This window comes from Salvelinus fontinalis, unplaced genomic scaffold, assembly GCF_029448725.1.
Source record: "Salvelinus fontinalis isolate EN_2023a unplaced genomic scaffold, ASM2944872v1 scaffold_0152, whole genome shotgun sequence".
Lineage (NCBI taxonomy): Eukaryota > Metazoa > Chordata > Actinopteri > Salmoniformes > Salmonidae > Salvelinus > Salvelinus fontinalis.
The window spans coordinates 157,501-180,216 of record NW_026600361.1 but is presented as its reverse complement, the minus strand read 5'-3'; positions in this window follow the sequence as shown (position 1 = coordinate 180,216).

Below are 22,716 nucleotides of genomic sequence, written 5' to 3'. Positions count from 1 at the left end.
AGACTCCTCTAACTCTAACAGAACAGACTCCTCTAACTCTAACAGAACAGACTCCTCTAACAAAACAGACTCCTCTTACTCTAACAGAACAGACTCCTCTAACAGAACAGACTCCTCTAACAGAACAGACTCCTCTAACTCTAACAGAACAGACTCCTCTAACAGAACAGACTCCTCTAACTCTAACAGAACAGACTCCTCTAACTCTAACAGAACAGACTCCTCTAACTCTAACAGAACAGACTCCTCTAACTCTAACAGAACAGACTCCTCTAACAGAACAGACTCCTCTAACTCTAACAGAACAGACTCCTCTAACTCTAACAGAACAGACTCCTCTAACTCTAACAGAACAGACTCCTCTAACTCTAACAGAACAGACTCCTCTAACTCTAACAGAACAGACTCCTCTAACTCTAACAGAACAGACTCCTCTAACAGAACAGACTCCTCTAACTCTAACAGAACAGACTCCTCTAACTCTAACAGAACAGACTCCTCTGACTCTAACAGAACAGTTTCCTCTAACAGAACAGACTCCTCTAACTCTAACAGAACAGACTCCTCTAACAGAACAGACTCCTCTAACAGAACAGACTCCTCTAACATAACAGACTCCTCTAACTCTAACAGAACAGACTCCTCTAACTCTAACAGAACAGACTCCTCTAACTCTAACAGAACAGACTCCTCTAACTCTAACAGAACAGACTCCTCTAACTCTAACAGAACAGACTCCTCTAACTCTAACAGAACAGACTCCTCTAACTCTAACAGAACAGACTCCTCTAACTCTAACAGAACAGACTCCTCTAACTCTAACAGAACAGACTCCTCTAACAGAACAGACTCCTCTACCTCTAACAGAACAGACTCCTCTAACTCTAACAGAACAGACTCCTCTAACAGAACAGACTCCTCTAACTCTAACAGAACAGACTCCTCTAACAGAACAGACTCCTCTAACTCTAACAGAACAGACTCCTCTAACTCTAACAGAACAGACTCCTCCAACTCTAACAGAACAGACTCCTCTAACAGAACAGACTCCTCTAACTCTAACAGAACAGACTCCTCTAACTCTAACAGAACAGACTCCTATAACAGAACAGACTCCTCTAACTCTAACAGAACAGACTCCTCTAACTCTAACAGAACAGACTCCTCTAACAGAACAGACTCCTCTAACTCTAACAGAACAGACTCCTCTAACAGAACAGACTCCTCTAACAGAACAGACTCCTCTAACTCTAACAGAACAGACTCCTCTAACTCTAACAGAACAGACTCATCTAACTCTAACAGAACAGACTCCTCTAACAGAACAGACTCCTCTAACAGAACAGACTCCTCTAACTCTAACAGAACAGACTCCTCTAACTCTAACAGAACAGACTCCTCTAACTCTAACAGAACAGACTCCTCTAACTCTAACAGAACAGACTCCTCTAACAGAACAGACTCCTCTAACTCTAACAGAACAGACTCCTCTAACAGAACAGACTCCTCTAACTCTAACAGAACAGACTCCTCTAACTCTAACAGAACAGACTCCTCTAACTCTAACAGAACAGACTCCTCTAACAGAACAGACTCCTCTAACTCTAACAGAACAGACTCCTCTAACTCTAACAGAACAGACTCATCTAACTCTAACAGAACAGACTCCTCTAACAGAACAGACTCCTCTAACAGAACAGACTCCTCTAACTCTAACAGAACAGACTCCTCTAACTCTAACAGAACAGACTCCTCTAACTCTAACAGAACAGACTCCTCTAACTCTAACAGAACAGACTCCTCTAACAGAACAGACTCCTCTAACTCTAACAGAACAGACTCCTCTAACAGAACAGACTCCTCTAACTCTAACAGAACAGACTCCTCTAACTCTAACAGAACAGACTCCTCTAACTCTAACAGAACAGACTCCTCTAACTCTAACAGAACAGACTCCTCTAACTCTAACAGAACAGACTCCTCTAACTCTAACAGAACAGACTCCTCTAACAGAACAGACTCCTCTAACTCTAACATAACAGACTCCTCTAACAGAACAGACTCCTCTAACTCTAACAGAACAGACTCCTCTAACTCTAACAGAACAGACTCCTCTAACTCTAACAGAACAGACTCCTCTAACAAAACAGACTCCTCTAACTCTAACAGAACAGACTCCTCTAACAGAACAGACTCCTCTAACAGAACAGACTCCTCTAACTCTAACAGAACAGACTCCTCTAACAGAACAGACTCCTCTAACTCTAACAGAACAGACTCCTCTAACTCTAACAGAACAGACTCCTCTAACTCTAACAGAACAGACTCCTCTAACAGAACAGACTCCTCTAACTCTAACAGAACAGACTCCTCTAACTCTAACAGAACAGACTCCTCTAACTCTAACAGAACAGACTCCTCTAACTCTAACAGAACAGACTCCTCTAACTCTAACAGAACAGACTCCTCTAACTCTAACAGAACAGACTCCTCTAACTCTAACAGAACAGACTCCTCTAACTCTAACAGAACAGTCTCCTCTAACAGAACAGACTCCTCTAACTCTAACAGAACAGACTCCTCTAACAGAACAGACTCCTCTAACAGAACAGACTCCTCTAACAGAACAGACTCCTCTAACTCTAACAGAACAGACTCCTCTAACTCTAACAGAACAGACTCCTCTAACAGAACAGACTCCTCTAACAGAACAGACTCCTCTAACTCTAACAGAACAGACTCCTCTAACTCTAACAGAACAGACTCCTCTAACTCTAACAGAACAGACTCCTCTAACAGAACAGACTCCTCTAACAGAACAGACTCCTCTAACTCTAACAGAACAGACTCCTCTAACTCTAACAGAACAGACTCCTCTAACAGAACAGACTCCTCTAACTCTAACAGAACAGACTCCTCTAACTCTAACAGAACAGACTCCTATAACAGAACAGACTCCTCTAACTCTAACAGAACAGACTCCTCTAACTCTAACAGAACAGACTCCTCTAACAGAACAGACTCCTCTAACTCTAACAGAACAGACTCCTCTAACAGAACAGACTCCTCTAACAGAACAGACTCCTCTAACTCTAACAGAACAGACTCCTCTAACTCTAACAGAACAGACTCATCTAACTCTAACAGAACAGACTCCTCTAACAGAACAGACTCCTCTAACAGAACAGACTCCTCTAACTCTAACAGAACAGACTCCTCTAACTCTAACAGAACAGACTCCTCTAACTCTAACAGAACAGACTCCTCTAACTCTAACAGAACAGACTCCTCTAACAGAACAGACTCCTCTAACTCTAACAGAACAGACTCCTCTAACAGAACAGACTCCTCTAACTCTAACAGAACAGACTCCTCTAACTCTAACAGAACAGACTCCTCTAACTCTAACAGAACAGACTCCTCTAACAAAACAGACTCCTCTAACTCTAACAGAACAGACTCCTCTAACAGAACAGACTCCTCTAACAGAACAGACTCCTCTAACTCTAACAGAACAGACTCCTCTAACAGAACAGACTCCTCTAACTCTAACAGAACAGACTCCTCTAACTCTAACAGAACAGACTCCTCTAACTCTAACAGAACAGACTCCTCTAACTCTAACAGAACAGACTCCTCTAACAGAACAGACTCCTCTAACTCTAACAGAACAGACTCCTCTAACTCTAACAGAACAGACTCCTCTAACTCTAACAGAACAGACTCCTCTAACTCTAACAGAACAGACTCCTCTAACTCTAACAGAACAGACTCCTCTAACAGAACAGACTCCTCTAACTCTAACAGAACAGACTCCTCTAAGTCTAACAGAACAGACTCCTCTAACTCTAACAGAACAGTCTCCTCTAACAGAACAGACTCCTCTAACTCTAACAGAACAGACTCCTCTAACAGAACAGACTCCTCTAACAGAACAGACTCCTCTAACTCTAACAGAACAGACTCCTCTAACAGAACAGACTCCTCTAACTCTAACAGAACAGACTCCTCTAACTCTAACAGAACAGACTCCTCTAACTCTAACAGAACAGACTCCTCTAACAAAACAGACTCCTCTAACTCTAACAGAACAGACTCCTCTAACAGAACAGACTCCTCTAACAGAACAGACTCCTCTAACTCTAACAGAACAGACTCCTCTAACAGAACAGACTCCTCTAACTCTAACAGAACAGACTCCTCTAACTCTAACAGAACAGACTCCTCTAACTCTAACAGAACAGACTCCTCTAACTCTAACAGAACAGACTCCTCTAACAGAACAGACTCCTCTAACTCTAACAGAACAGACTCCTCTAACTCTAACAGAACAGACTCCTCTAACTCTAACAGAACAGACTCCTCTAACTCTAACAGAACAGACTCCTCTAACTCTAACAGAACAGACTCCTCTAACAGAACAGACTCCTCTAACTCTAACAGAACAGACTCCTCTAACTCTAACAGAACAGACTCCTCTAACTCTAACAGAACAGTCTCCTCTAACAGAACAGACTCCTCTAACTCTAACAGAACAGACTCCTCTAACAGAACAGACTCCTCTAACAGAACAGACTCCTCTAACAGAACAGACTCCTCTAACTCTAACAGAACAGACTCCTCTAACTCTAACAGAACAGACTCCTCTAACTCTAACAGAACAGACTCCTCTAACTCTAACAGAACAGACTCCTCTAACTCTAACAGAACAGACTCCTCTAACTCTAACAGAACAGACTCCTCTAACAGAACAGACTCCTCTAACAGAACAGACTCCTCTAACAGAACAGACTCCTCTAACTCTAACAGAACAGACTCCTCTAACTCTAACAGAACAGACTCCTCTAACTCTAACAGAACAGACTCCTCTAACTCTAACAGAACAGACTCCTCTAACTCTAACAGAACAGACTCCTCTAACTCTAACAGAACAGACTCCTCTAACAGAACAGACTCCTCTAACTCTAACAGAACAGATTCCTCTAACTCTAACAGAACAGACTCCTCTAACAGAACAGACTCCTCTAACTCTAACAGAACAGACTCCTCTAACTCTAACAGAACAGACTCCTCTAACTCTAACAGAACAGACTCCTCTAACTCTAACAGAACAGTCTCCTCTAACAGAACAGACTCCTCTAACTCTAACAGAACAGACTCCTCTAACAGAACAGACTCCTCTAACAGAACAGACTCCTCTAACAGAACAGACTCCTCTAACTCTAACAGAACAGACTCCTCTAACTCTAACAGAACAGACTCCTCTAACTCTAACAGAACAGACTCCTCTAACAGAACAGACTCCTCTAACTCTAACAGAACAGACTCCTCTAACTCTAACAGAACAGACTCCTCTAACTCTAACAGAACAGACTCCTCTAACAGAACAGACTCCTCTAACAGAACAGACTCCTCTAACTCTAACAGAACAGACTCCTCTAACAGAACAGACTCCTCTAACTCTAACAGAACAGACTCCTCTAACTCTAACAGAACAGACTCCTCTAACTCTAACAGAACAGACTCCTCTAACAAAACAGACTCCTCTAACTCTAACAGAACAGACTCCTCTAACAGAACAGACTCCTCTAACAGAACAGACTCCTCTAACTCTAACAGAACAGACTCCTCTAACAGAACAGACTCCTCTAACTCTAACAGAACAGACTCCTCTAACTCTAACAGAACAGACTCCTCTAACTCTAACAGAACAGACTCCTCTAACTCTAACAGAACAGACTCCCCTAACAGAACAGACTCCTCTAACTCTAACAGAACAGACTCCTCTAACTCTAACAGAACAGACTCCTCTAACTCTAACAGAACAGACTCCTCTAACTCTAACAGAACAGACTCCTCTAACTCTAACAGAACAGACTCCTCTAACTCTAACAGAACAGACTCCTCTAACAGAACAGACTCCTCTAACTCTAACAGAACAGACTCCTCTAACTCTAACAGAACAGACTCCTCTAACAGAACAGACTCCTCTAACTCTAACAGAACAGACTCCTCTAACTCTAACAGAACAGACTCCTCTAACTCTAACAGAACAGACTCCTCTAACTCTAACAGAACAGACTCCTCTAACTCTAACAGAACAGACTCCTCTAACTCTAACAGAACAGTCTCCTCTAACAGAACAGACTCCTCTAACTCTAACAGAACAGACTCCTCTAACAGAACAGACTCCTCTAACTCTAACAGAACAGACTCCTCTAACTCTAACAGAACAGACTCCTCTAACTCTAACAGAACAGACTCCTCTAACTCTAACAGAACAGACTCCTCTAACTCTAACAGAACAGACTCCTCTAACAGAACAGACTCCTCTAACTCTAACAGAACAGACTCCTCTAACTCTAACAGAACAGACTCCTCTAACTCTAACAGAACAGTCTCCTCTAACAGAACAGACTCCTCTAACTCTAACAGAACAGACTCCTCTAACAGAACAGACTCCTCTAACAGAACAGACTCCTCTAACAGAACAGACTCCTCTAACTCTAACAGAACAGACTCCTCTAACTCTAACAGAACAGACTCCTCTAACTCTAACAGAACAGACTCCTCTAACTCTAACAGAACAGACTCCTCTAACTCTAACAGAACAGACTCCTCTAACTCTAACAGAACAGACTCCTCTAACAGAACAGACTCCTCTAACAGAACAGACTCCTCTAACAGAACAGACTCCTCTAACTCTAACAGAACAGACTCCTCTAACTCTAACAGAACAGACTCCTCTAACTCTAACAGAACAGACTCCTCTAACTCTAACAGAACAGACTCCTCTAACTCTAACAGAACAGACTCCTCTAACAGAACAGACTCCTCTAACTCTAACAGAACAGACTCCTCTAACTCTAACAGAACAGACTCCTCTAACAGAACAGACTCCTCTAACTCTAACAGAACAGACTCCTCTAACTCTAACAGAACAGACTCCTCTAACTCTAACAGAACAGACTCCTCTAACTCTAACAGAACAGTCTCCTCTAACAGAACAGACTCCTCTAACTCTAACAGAACAGACTCCTCTAACAGAACAGACTCCTCTAACAGAACAGACTCCTCTAACAGAACAGACTCCTCTAACTCTAACAGAACAGACTCCTCTAACTCTAACAGAACAGACTCCTCTAACTCTAACAGAACAGACTCCTCTAACAGAACAGACTCCTCTAACTCTAACAGAACAGACTCCTCTAACTCTAACAGAACAGACTCCTCTAACTCTAACAGAACAGACTCCTCTAACAGAACAGACTCCTCTAACAGAACAGACTCCTCTAACTCTAACAGAACAGACTCCTCTAACAGAACAGACTCCTCTAACTCTAACAGAACAGACTCCTCTAACTCTAACAGAACAGACTCCTCTAACTCTAACAGAACAGACTCCTCTAACAAAACAGACTCCTCTAACTCTAACAGAACAGACTCCTCTAACAGAACAGACTCCTCTAACAGAACAGACTCCTCTAACTCTAACAGAACAGACTCCTCTAACAGAACAGACTCCTCTAACTCTAACAGAACAGACTCCTCTAACTCTAACAGAACAGACTCCTCTAACTCTAACAGAACAGACTCCTCTAACTCTAACAGAACAGACTCCCCTAACAGAACAGACTCCTCTAACTCTAACAGAACAGACTCCTCTAACTCTAACAGAACAGACTCCTCTAACTCTAACAGAACAGACTCCTCTAACTCTAACAGAACAGACTCCTCTAACTCTAACAGAACAGACTCCTCTAACTCTAACAGAACAGACTCCTCTAACAGAACAGACTCCTCTAACTCTAACAGAACAGATTCCTCTAACTCTAACAGAACAGACTCCTCTAACAGAACAGACTCCTCTAACTCTAACAGAACAGACTCCTCTAACTCTAACAGAACAGACTCCTCTAACTCTAACAGAACAGACTCCTCTAACTCTAACAGAACAGACTCCTCTAACTCTAACAGAACAGACTCCTCTAACTCTAACAGAACAGTCTCCTCTAACAGAACAGACTCCTCTAACTCTAACAGAACAGACTCCTCTAACAGAACAGACTCCTCTAACAGAACAGACTCCTCTAACAGAACAGACTCCTCTAACTCTAACAGAACAGACTCCTCTAACTCTAACAGAACAGACTCCTCTAACTCTAACAGAACAGACTCCTCTAACTCTAACAGAACAGACTCCTCTAACTCTAACAGAACAGACTCCTCTAACTCTAACAGAACAGACTCCTCTAACTCTAACAGAACAGACTCCTCTAACTCTAACAGAACAGACTCCTCTAACAGAACAGACTCCTCTAACAGAACAGACTCCTCTAACAGAACAGACTCCTCTAACTCTAACAGAACAGACTCCTCTAACTCTAACAGAACAGACTCCTCTAACTCTAACAGAACAGACTCCTCTAACTCTAACAGAACAGACTCCTCTAACTCTAACAGAACAGACTCCTCTAACTCTAACAGAACAGACTCCTCTAACAGAACAGACTCCTCTAACTCTAACAGAACAGACTCCTCTAACTCTAACAGAACAGACTCCTCTAACAGAACAGACTCCTCTAACTCTAACAGAACAGACTCCTCTAACTCTAACAGAACAGACTCCTCTAACTCTAACAGAACAGACTCCTCTAACTCTAACAGAACAGTCTCCTCTAACAGAACAGACTCCTCTAACTCTAACAGAACAGACTCCTCTAACAGAACAGACTCCTCTAACAGAACAGACTCCTCTAACTCTAACAGAACAGACTCCTCTAACTCTAACAGAACAGACTCCTCTAACTCTAACAGAACAGACTCCTCTAACAGAACAGACTCCTCTAACTCTAACAGAACAGACTCCTCTAACTCTAACAGAACAGACTCCTCTAACTCTAACAGAACAGACTCCTCTAACAGAACAGACTCCTCTAACAGAAAAGACTCCTCTAACAGAACAGACTCCTCTAACTCTAACAGAACAGACTCCTCTAACTCTAACAGAACAGACTCCTCTAACTCTAACAGAACAGACTCCTCTAACTCTAACAGAACAGACTCCTCTAACAGAACAGACTCCTCTAACTCTAACAGAACAGACTCCTCTAACTCTAACAGAACAGACTCCTCTAACTCTAACAGAACAGACTCCTCTAACAGAACAGACTCCTCTAACTCTAACAGAACAGACTCCTCTAACTCTAACAGAACAGACTCCTCTAACTCTAACAGAACAGACTCCTCTAACAGAACAGACTCCTCTAACAGAACAGACTCCTCTAACAGAACAGACTCCTCTAACTCTAACAGAACAGACTCCTCTAACTCTAACAGAACAGACTCCTCTAACTCTAACAGAACAGACTCCTCTAACTCTAACAGAACAGACTCCTCTAACTCTAACAGAACAGACTCCTCTAACTCTAACAGAACAGACTCCTCTAACTCTAACAGAACAGACTCCTCTAACAGAACAGACTCCTCTAACTCTAACAGAACAGACTCCTCTAACTCTAACAGAACAGACTCCTCTAACTCTAACAGAACAGACTCCTCTAACAGAACAGACTCCTCTAACTCTAACAGAACAGACTCCTCTAACTCTAACAGAACAGACTCCTCTAACTCTAACAGAACAGACTCCTCTAACAGAACAGACTCCTCTAACAGAACAGACTCCTCTAACAGAACAGACTCCTCTAACTCTAACAGAACAGACTCCTCTAACTCTAACAGAACAGATTCCTCTAACTCTAACAGAACAGACTCCTCTAACTCTAACAGAACAGACTCCTCTAACTCTAACAGAACAGACTCCTATAACAGAACAGACTCCTCTAACTCTAACAGAACAGACTCCTCTAACTCTAACAGAACAGACTCCTCTAACTCTAACAGAACAGATTCCTCTAACTCTAACAGAACAGACTCCTCTAACAGAACAGACTCCTCTAACTCTAACAGAACAGACTCCTCTAACAGAACAGACTCCTCTAACAGAACAGACTCCTCTAACTCTAACAGATCAGACTCCTCTAACTCTAACAGAACAGACTCCTCTAACTCTAACAGAACAGACTCCTCTAACTCTAACAGAACAGACTCCTCTAACAGAACAGACTCCTCTAACTCTAACAGAACAGACTCCTCTAACTCTAACAGAACAGACTCTTCTAACTCTAACAGAACAGACTCCTCTAACAGAACAGACTCCTCTAACTATAACAGAACAGACTCCTCTAACAGAACAGACTCCTCTAACTCTAACAGAACAGACTCCTCTAACTCTAACAGAACAGACTCCTCTAACTCTAACAGAACAGATTCCTCTAACTCTAACAGAACAGACTCCTCTAACAGAACAGACTCCTCTAACTCTAACAGAACAGACTCCTCTAACTCTAACAGAACAGACTCCTCTAACTCTAACAGAACAGACTCCTCTAACTCTAACAGAACAGACTCCTCTAACTCTAACAGAACAGACTCCTCTAATAGAACAGACTCCTCTAACTCTAACAGAACAGACTCCTCTAACAGAACAGACTCCTCTACCTCTAACAGAACAGACTCCTCTAACTCTAACAGAACAGACTCCTCTAACAGAACAGACTCCTCTAACTCTAACAGAACAGACTCCTCTAACAGAACAGACTCCTCTAACTCTAACAGAACAGACTCCTCTAACTCTAACAGAACAGACTCCTCTAACTCTAACAGAACAGACTCCTCTAACAGAACAGACTCCTCTAACAGAACAGACTCCTCTAACTCTAACAGAACAGACTCCTCTAACTCTAACAGAACAGACTCCTCTAACAGAACAGACTCCTCTAACTCTAACAGAACAGACTCCTCTAACTCTAACAGAACAGACTCCCATAACAGAACAGACTCCTCTAACTCTAACAGAACAGACTCCTCTAACTCTAACAGAACAGACTCCTCTAACAGAACAGACTCCTCTAACTCTAACAGAACAGACTCCTCTAACAGAACAGACTCCTCTAACAGAACAGACTCCTCTAACTCTAACAGAACAGACTCCTCTAACTCTAACAGAACAGACTCATCTAACTCTAACAGAACAGACTCCTCTAACAGAACAGACTCCTCTAACAGAACAGACTCCTCTAACTCTAACAGAACAGACTCCTCTAACTCTAACAGAACAGACTCCTCTAACAGAACAGACTCCTCTAACTCTAACAGAACAGACTCCTCTAACAGAACAGACTCCTCTAACTCTAACAGAACAGACTCCTCTAACAGAACAGACTCCTCTAACTCTAACAGAACAGACTCCTCTAACTCTAACAGAACAGACTCCTCTAACTCTAACAGAACAGACTCCTGTAACAGAACAGACTCCTCTAACTCTAACAGAACAGACTCCTCTAACTCTAACAGAACAGACTCCTCTAACTCTAACAGAACAGACTCCTCTAACTCTAACAGAACAGACTCCTCTAACTCTAACAGAACAGACTCCTCTAACTCTAACAGAACAGACTCCTCTAACTCTAACAGAACAGACTCCTCTAACTCTAACAGAACAGTCTCCTCTAACAGAACAGACTCCTCTAACTCTAACAGAACAGACTCCTCTAACAGAACAGACTCCTCTAACAGAACAGACTCCTCTAACAGAACAGACTCCTCTAACTCTAACAGAACAGACTCCTCTAACTCTAACAGAACAGACTCCTCTAACAGAACAGACTCCTCTAACAGAACAGACTCCTCTAACTCTAACAGAACAGACTCCTCTAACTCTAACAGAACAGACTCCTCTAACTCTAACAGAACAGACTCCTCTAACAGAACAGACTCCTCTAACAGAACAGACTCCTCTAACTCTAACAGAACAGACTCCTCTAACTCTAACAGAACAGACTCCTCTAACAGAACAGACTCCTCTAACTCTAACAGAACAGACTCCTCTAACTCTAACAGAACAGACTCCTATAACAGAACAGACTCCTCTAACTCTAACAGAACAGACTCCTCTAACTCTAACAGAACAGACTCCTCTAACAGAACAGACTCCTCTAACTCTAACAGAACAGACTCCTCTAACAGAACAGACTCCTCTAACAGAACAGACTCCTCTAACTCTAACAGAACAGACTCCTCTAACTCTAACAGAACAGACTCATCTAACTCTAACAGAACAGACTCCTCTAACAGAACAGACTCCTCTAACAGAACAGACTCCTCTAACTCTAACAGAACAGACTCCTCTAACTCTAACAGAACAGACTCCTCTAACTCTAACAGAACAGACTCCTCTAACTCTAACAGAACAGACTCCTCTAACAGAACAGACTCCTCTAACTCTAACAGAACAGACTCCTCTAACAGAACAGACTCCTCTAACTCTAACAGAACAGACTCCTCTAACTCTAACAGAACAGACTCCTCTAACAAAACAGACTCCTCTAACTCTAACAGAACAGACTCCTCTAACAGAACAGACTCCTCTAACAGAACAGACTCCTCTAACTCTAACAGAACAGACTCCTCTAACAGAACAGACTCCTCTAACTCTAACAGAACAGACTCCTCTAACTCTAACAGAACAGACTCCTCTAACTCTAACAGAACAGACTCCTCTAACTCTAACAGAACAGACTCCTCTAACAGAACAGACTCCTCTAACAGAACAGACTCCTCTAACTCTAACAGAACAGACTCCTCTAAGTCTAACAGAACAGACTCCTCTAACTCTAACAGAACAGTCTCCTCTAACAGAACAGACTCCTCTAACTCTAACAGAACAGACTCCTCTAACAGAACAGACTCCTCTAACAGAACAGACTCCTCTAACTCTAACAGAACAGACTCCTCTAACAGAACAGACTCCTCTAACTCTAACAGAACAGGCTCCTCTAACTCTAACAGAACAGACTCCTCTAACTCTAACAGAACAGACTCCTCTAACAAAACAGACTCCTCTAACTCTAACAGAACAGACTCCTCTAACAGAACAGACTCCTCTAACAGAACAGACTCCTCTAACTCTAACAGAACAGACTCCTCTAACAGAACAGACTCCTCTAACTCTAACAGAACAGACTCCTCTAACTCTAACAGAACAGACTCCTCTAACTCTAACAGAACAGACTCCTCTAACTCTAACAGAACAGACTCCTCTAACAGAACAGACTCCTCTAACTCTAACAGAACAGACTCCTCTAACTCTAACAGAACAGACTCCTCACTGTTATCTACAGAGAGAGAGACCACAACCATCACACAACCATCACACAACGTTCTATCAGATCACTGTTATCTACAGAGAGAGAGAGACCACAACCATCACACAACCATCACACAACGTTCTATCAGATCACTGTTATCTACAGAGAGAGAGACCACAACCATCACACAACCATCACACAACGTTCTATCAGATCCCTGTTATCTACAGAGAGAGAGAGACCACAACCATCACACAACCATCACACAACGTTCTATCAGATCACTGTTATCTACAGAGAGAGAGAGAGACCACAACCATCACACAACGTTCTATCAGATCACTGTTATCTACAGAGAGAGAGGGACCACAACCATCACACAACGTTCTATCAGATCACTGTTATCTACAGAGAGAGAGACCACAACCATCACACAACGTTCTATCAGATCACTGTTATCTACAGAGAGAGAGAGACCACAACCATCACACAACCATCACACAACGTTCTATCAGATCACTGTTATCTACAGAGAGAGAGGGACCACAACCATCACACAACGTTCTATCAGATCACTGTTATCTACAGAGAGAGAGAGACCACAACCATCACACAACCATCACACAACGTTCTATCAGATCACTGTTATCTACAGAGAGAGAGACCACAACCATCACACAACGTTCTATCAGATCACTGTTATCTACAGAGAGAGAGGGACCACAACCATCACACAACGTTCTATCAGATCACTGTTATCTACAGAGAGAGACCACAACCATCACACAACGTTCTATCAGATCACTGTTATCTACAGAGAGAGAGACCACAACCATCACACAACGTTCTATCAGATCACTGTTATCTACAGAGAGAGAGACCACAACCATCACACAACCATCACACAACGTTCTATCAGATCACTGTTATCTACAGAGAGAGAGACCACAACCATCACACAACCATCACACAACGTTCTATCAGATCACTGTTATCTACAGAGAGAGAGACCACAACCATCACACAACCATCACACAACGTTCTATCAGATCACTGTTATCTACAGAGAGAGAGACCACAACCATCACACAACGTTCTATCAGATCACTGTTATCTACAGAGAGAGACCACAACCATCACACAACGTTCTATCAGATCACTGTTATCTACAGAGAGAGAGAGACCACAACCATCACACAACGTTCTATCAGATCACTGTTATCTACAGAGAGAGAGACCACAACCATCACACAACGTTCTATCAGATCACTGTTATCTACAGAGAGAGAGAGACCACAACCATCACACAACGTTCTATCAGATCACTGTTATCTACAGAGAGAGAGGGACCACAACCATCACACAACGTTCTATCAGATCACTGTTATCTACAGAGAGAGAGACCACAACCATCACACAACCATCACACAACGTTCTATCAGATCACTGTTATCTACAGAGAGAGAGACCACAACCATCACACAACCATCACACAACGTTCTATCAGATCACTGTTATCTACAGAGAGAGAGACCACAACCATCACACAACCATCACACAACGTTCTATCAGATCACTGTTATCTACAGAGAGAGACCACAACCATCACACAACCATCACACAACGTTCTATCAGATCACTGTTATCTACAGAGAGAGAGAGACCACAACCATCACACAACCATCACACAACGTTCTATCAGATCACTGTTATCTACAGAGAGAGAGACCACAACCATCACACAACCATCACACAACGTTCTATCAGATCACTGTTATCTACAGAGAGAGAGACCACAACCATCACACAACCATCACACAACGTTCTATCAGATCACTGTTATCTACAGAGAGAGAGAGACCACAACCATCACACAACCATCACACAACGTTCTATCAGATCACTGTTATCTACAGAGAGAGAGAGACCACAACCATCACACAACGTTCTATCAGATCACTGTTATCTACAGAGAGAGAGACCACAACCATCACACAACGTTCTATCAGATCACTGTTATCTACAGAGAGAGAGAGCCACAACCATCACACAACCATCACACAACGTTCTATCAGATCACTGTTATCTACAGAGAGAGAGACCACAACCATCACACAACCATCACACAACGTTCTATCAGATCACTGTTATCTACAGAGAGAGAGACCACAACCATCACACAACGTTCTATCAGATCACTGTTATCTACAGAGAGAGAGCCACAACCATCACACAACCATCACACAACGTTCTATCAGATCACTGTTATCTACAGAGAGAGAGAGACCACAACCATCACACAACGTTCTATCAGATCACTGTTATCTACAGAGAGAGAGACCACAACCATCACACAACCATCACACAACGTTCTATCAGATCACTGTTATCTACAGAGAGAGAGGACCACAACCATCACACAACCATCACACAACGTTCTATCAGATCACTGTTATCTACAGAGAGAGAGACCACAACCATCACACAACGTTCTATCAGATCACTGTTATCTACAGAGAGAGAGACCACAACCATCACACAACCATCACACAACGTTCTATCAGATCACTGTTATCTACAGAGAGAGAGACCACAACCATCACACAACCATCACACAACGTTCTATCAGATCACTGTTATCTACAGAGAGAGAGAGACCACAACCATCACACAACCATCACACAACGTTCTATCAGATCACTGTTATCTACAGAGAGAGAGACCACAACCATCACACAACGTTCTATCAGATCACTGTTATCTACAGAGAGAGAGACCACAACCATCACACAACCATCACACAACGTTCTCACTAGGACTGTGATTGTGTAGCTTGTCCCACCTGGCTGCATTCTGATGAACGTACTGACAGGAAGTCAACGTTAGGTCAGGTCTCTATACGTACTGACAGGAAGTCAACGTTAGGTCAGGTCTCTATACTTACTGACAGGAAGTCTCTTTTCTGGACCAGAAAGGTAAATGACACTTCTTTACTCACCGACCTTACAGACTATCAGGTTTAATGTTACCTCACAAAACACAGACGTAAAACAAACACGTATCCGTTTAATGAGGAATGTTAATCCACCACGTTAGACAGTAGAGACTAATGTAGTAATGAGGAGTGTTAATCCACCACGTTAGACAGTAGAGACTAATGTAGTAATGAGGAGTGTTAATGAGGAGTGTTAATCCACCACGTTAGACAGTAGAGACTAATGTAGTAATGAGGAGTGTTAATCCACCACGTTAGACAGTAGAGACTAATGTAGTAATGAGGAGTGTTAATGAGGAGTGTTAATCCACCACTTTAGACAGTAGAGACTAATGTAGTAATGAGGAGTGTTAATCCACCACGTTAGACAGTAGAGACTAATGTAGTAATGAGGAGTGTTAATCCACCACGTTAGACAGTAGAGACTAATGTAGTAATGAGGAGTGTTAATGAGGAGTGTTAATCCACCACGTTAGATACTAATGTAGTAATGAGGAGTGTTAATCCACCACGTTAGACAGTAGAGACTAATGTAGTAATGAGGAGTGTTAATCCACCACGTTAGACAGTAGAGACTAATGTAGTAATGAGGAGTGTTAATCCACCACGTTAGACAGTAGAGACTAATGTATTAATGAGGAGTGTTAATCCACCACTTTAGACAGTAGAGACTAATGTATTAATGAGGAGTGTTAATCCACCACGTTAGACAGTAGAGACTAATGTAGTAATGAGGAGTGTTAATCCACCACGTTAGACAGTAGAGACTAATGTAGTAATGAGGAGTGTTAATCCACCACGTTAGACGGTAGAGACTAATGTATTAATGAGGAGTGTTAATCCACCACGTTAGACAGTAGAGACTAATGTATTAATGAGGAGTGTTAATCCACCACGTTAGACAGTAGAGACATGTAGTAATGAGGAGTGTTAATCCACCACGTTAGACAGTAGAGACTAATGTATTAATGAGGAGTGTTAATCCACCAGGTTAGACAGTAGAGACTAATGTATTAATGAGGAGTGTTAATCCACCACTTTAGACAGTAGAGACTAATGTATTAATGAGGAGTGTTAATCCACCAGGTTAGACAGTAGAGACTAATGTATTAATGAGGAGTGTTAATCCACCACATTAGACAGTAGAGACTAATTTATTAATGAGGAGTGTTAATCCACCACGTTAGACAGTAGAGACTAATGTATTAATGAGGAGTGTTAATCCACCACGTTAGACAGTAGAGACTAATGTATTAATGAGGAGTGTTAATCCACCAGGTTAGACAGTAGAGACTAATGTAGTAATGAGGAGTGTTAATCCACCACGTTAGACGGTAGAGACTAATGTATTAATGAGGAGTGTTAATCCACCACGTTAGACAGTAGAGACTAATGTATTAATGAGGAGTGTTATACCACCACGTTAGACAGTAGAGACTAATGTATTAATGAGGAGTGTTAATCCACCACGTTAGAGACTAATGTATTAATGAGGAGTGTTAATCCACCACGTTAGACAGTAGAGACATGTAGTAATGAGGAGTGTTAATCCACCAGGTTAGACAGTAGAGACTAATGTATTAATGAGGAGTGTTAATCCACCACGTTAGACAGTAGAGACTAATGTATTAATGAGGAGTGTTAATCCACCACGTTAGACAGTAGAGACTAATGTATTAATGAGGAGTGTTAATCCACCACGTTAGACAGTAGAGACTAATGTATTAATGAGGAGTGTTAATCCACCACGTTAGACGGTAGAGACTAATGTATTAATGAGGAGTGTTAATCCACCACGTTAGACAGTAGAGACTAATGTATTAATGAGGAGTGTTAATCCACCACGTTAGACAGTAGAGACATGTAGTAATGAGGAGTGTTAATCCACCAGGTTAGACAGTAGAGACTAATGTATTAATGAGGAGTGTTAATCCACCACGTTAGACAGTAGAGACTAATGTATTAATGAGGAGTGTTAATCCACCACGTTAGACAGTAGAGACTAATGTATTAATGAGGAGTGTTAATCCACCACGTTAGACAGTAGAGACATGTAGTAATGAGGAGTGTTAATCCACCACGTTAGACGGTAGAGACTAATGTATTAATGAGGAGTGTTAATCCACCACGTTAGACAGTAGAGACTAATGTATTAATGAGGAGTGTTAATCCACCACGTTAGACAGTAGAGACTAATGTATTAATGAGGAGTGTTAATCCACCACGTTAGACAGTAGAGACTAATGTATTAATGAGGAGTGTTAATCCACCACGTTAGACAGTAGAGACTAATGTATTAATGAGGAGTGTTAATCCACCACGTTAGACAGTAGAGACTAATGTATTAATGAGGAGTGTTAATCCACCAAGTTAGACGGTAGAGACTAATGTATTAATGAGGAGTGTTAATCCACCACGTTAGACGGTAGAGACTAATGTATTAATGAGGAGTGTTAATCCACCACTTTAGACAGTAGAGACTAATGTATTAATGAGGAGTGTTAATCCACCACGTTAGACAGTAGAGACATGTATTAATGAGGAGTGTTAATCCACCACGTTAGACAGTAGAGACTAATGTATTAATGAGGAGTGTTAATCCACCACGTTAGACAGTAGAGACTAATGTATTAATGAGGAGTGTTAATCCACCACGTTAGACAGTAGAGACTAATGTAGTAATGAGGAGTGTTAATCCACCACGTTAGACGGTAGAGACTAATGTATTAATGAGGAGTGTTAATCCACCACGTTAGACAGTAGAGACTAATGTATTAATGAGGAGTGTTAATCCACCACGTTAGACAGTAGAGACTAATGTATTAATGAGGAGTGTTAATCCACCACGTTAGAGACTAATGTATTAATGAGGAGTGTTAATCCACCACGTTAGACAGTAGAGACATGTAGTAATGAGGAGTGTTAATCCACCAGGTTAGACAGTAGAGACTAATGTATTAATGAGGAGTGTTAATCCACCACGTTAGACAGTAGAGACTAATGTATTAATGAGGAGTGTTAATCCACCACGTTAGACAGTAGAGACTAATGTATTAATGAGGAGTGTTAATCCACCACGTTAGACAGTAGAGACATGTAGTAATGAGGAGTGTTAATCCACCACGTTAGACGGTAGAGACTAATGTATTAATGAGGAGTGTTAATCCACCACGTTAGACAGTAGAGACTAATGTATTAATGAGGAGTGTTAATCCACCACGTTAGACAGTAGAGACTAATGTATTAATGAGGAGTGTTAATCCACCACGTTAGACAGTAGAGACTAATGTATTAATGAGGAGTGTTAATCCACCACGTTAGACAGTAGAGACTAATGTATTAATGAGGAGTGTTAATCCACCACGTTAGACAGTAGAGACTAATGTATTAATGAGGAGTGTTAATCCACCAAGTTAGACGGTAGAGACTAATGTATTAATGAGGAGTGTTAATCCACCACGTTAGACGGTAGAGACTAATGTATTAATGAGGAGTGTTAATCCACCACTTTAGACAGTAGAGACTAATGTATTAATGAGGAGTGTTAATCCACCACGTTAGACAGTAGAGACATGTATTAATGAGGAGTGTTAATCCACCACGTTAGACAGTAGAGACTAATGTATTAATGAGGAGTGTTAATCCACCACGTTAGACAGTAGAGACTAATGTATTAATGAGGAGTGTTAATCCACCACGTTAGAGACTAATGTATTAATGAGGAGTGTTAATCCACCACGTTAGACAGTAGAGACTAATGTATTAATGAGGAGTGTTAATCCACCACGTTAGACCGTAGAGACTAATGTATTAATGAGGAGTGTTAATCCACCACGTTAGACCGTAGAGACTAATGTATTAATGAGGAGTGTTAATCCACCACGTTAGACAGTAGAGACTAATGTATTAATGAGGAGTGTTAATCCACCACGTTAGACGGTAGAGATTAATGTATTAATGAGGAGTGTTAATCCACCACGTTAGACAGTAGAGACTAATGTATTAATGAGGAGTGTTAATCCACCACGTTAGACAGTAGAGACTAATGTATTAATGAGGAGTGTTAATCCACCATGTTAGACAGTAGAGACTAATGTATTAATGAGGAGTGTTAATCCACCACGTTAGAGACTAATGTATTAATGAGGAGTGTTAATCCACCACTTTAGAGACTAATGTATTAATGAGGAGTGTTAATCCACCACTTTAGACAGTAGAGACTAATGTATTAATGAGGAGTGTTAATTCACCACGTTAGACAGTAGAGACTAATGTATTAATGAGGAGTGTTAATCCACCACGTTAGACGGTAGAGACTAATGTATTAATGAGGAGTGTTAATCCACCACGTTAGACAGTAGAGACTAATGTATTAATGAGGAGTGTTAATCCACCACGTTAGACAGTAGAGACATGTATTAATGAGGAGTGTTAATCCACCACGTTAGACGGTAGAGACTAATGTATTAATGAGGAGTGTTAATCCACCACGTTAGACAGTAGAGACTAATGTATTAATGAGGAGTGTTAATCCACCACGGTAGAGACTAATGTATTAATGAGGAGTGTTAATCCACCACGTTAGACAGTAGAGACATGTATTAATGAGGAGTGTTAATCCACCACGGTAGAGACTAATGTATTAATGAGGAGTGTTAATCCACCACGTTAGACAGTAGAGACTAATGTATTAATGAGGAGTGTTAATCCACCACGTTAGACAGTAGAGACATGTATTAATGAGGAGTGTTAATCCACCACGGTAGACAGTAGAGACTAATGTATTAATGAGGAGTGTTAATCCACCACGTTAGACAGTAGAGACTAATGTATTAATGAGGAGTGTTAATCCACCACGTTAGACAGTAGACTAATGTCATAATGAGGAGTGTTAATCCACCACGTTAGACGGTAGAGACTAATGTATTAATGAGGAGTGTTAATCCACCACGTTAGACGGTAGAGACTAATGTATTAATGAGGAGTGTTAATCCACCACGTTAGACGGTAGAGACTAATGTATTAATGAGGAGTGTTAATCCACCACGTTAGACAGTAGAGACTAATGTATTAATGAGGAGTGTTAATCCACCACGTTAGACAGTAGAGACTAATGTATTAATGAGGAGTGTTAATCCACCACGTTAGACAGTAGAGACTAATGTATTAATGAGGAGTGTTAATCCACCACGTTAGACAGTAGAGACTAATGTATTAATGAGGAGTGTTAATCCACCACGTTAGACAGTAGAGACTAATGTATTAATGAGGAGTGTTACTCCACCACGTTAGACAGTAGAGACATGTAGTAATGAGGAGTGTTAATCCACCACGTTAGACAGTAGAGACTAATGTATTAATGAGGAGTGTTAATCCACCACGTTAGACAGTAGAGACTAAGGTATTAATGAGGAGTGTTAATCCACCACGTTAGACAGTAGAGACTAATGTATTAATGAGGAGTGTTAATCCACCAGGTTAGACAGTAGAGACTAATGTATTAATGAGGAGTGTTAATCCACCACGTTAGACGGTAGAGACTAATGTATTAATGAGGAGTGTTAATCCACCACGTTAGACAGTAGAGACTAATGTATTAATGAGGAGTGTTAATCCACCACGTTAGACGGTAGAGACTAATGTATTAATGAGGAGTGTTAATCCACCACGTTAGAGACTAATGTAGTAATGAGGAGTGTTAATCCACCACGTTAGACAGTAGAGACTAATGTATTAATGAGGAGTGTTAATCCACCACGTTAGACAGTAGAGACTAATGTATTAATGAGGAGTGTTAATCCACCACGTTAGACAGTAGAGACTAATGTAGTAATGAGGAGTGTTAATCCACCACGTTAGACAGTAGAGACTAAAGATAGAGAGTTAATCCACCACGTTAGACAGTAGAGACTAATGTATTAATGAGGAGTGTTAATCCACCACGTTAGAGACTAATGTATTAATGAGGAGTGTTAATCCACCACGTTAGACGGTAGAGACAAGGAAATATGTGGAGGTCATTGACGACGTCTGAGAAATACTCCGTATTTCATATAAAATGTCATTAAATGATTAAGCCATGATATTTCGCTGTCAGAGATAACTTGAGGAATGACGTTCCAGACTGACCTTTAGTCCACACAGCCCTGTGGCGTGTGGTTGGAAATCCCCCTGTTTATACTGAGCTACAGTTGTATAACAGTCTAGGTTCCCTTCCTCTTCAATGAAACAATGAGATCACCGTTACTATCAGATAGAGACTACCATCCCTCCTCCAGGTCTCTATCAGATAGAGACTACCATCCCTCCTCCAGGTCTCTATCAGATAGAGACTTAATCTACCATCCCTCCTCCAGGTCTCTATCAGATAGAGACTTCAATCACCCATCCCTCCTCCATGTCTCTATCAGATAGAGACTACCATCCCTCCTCCAGGTCTCTATCAGATAAAGACTACCACCCCTCCTCCAGGTCTCTATCAGATAGAGACTACCATCCCTCCTCCATGTCTCT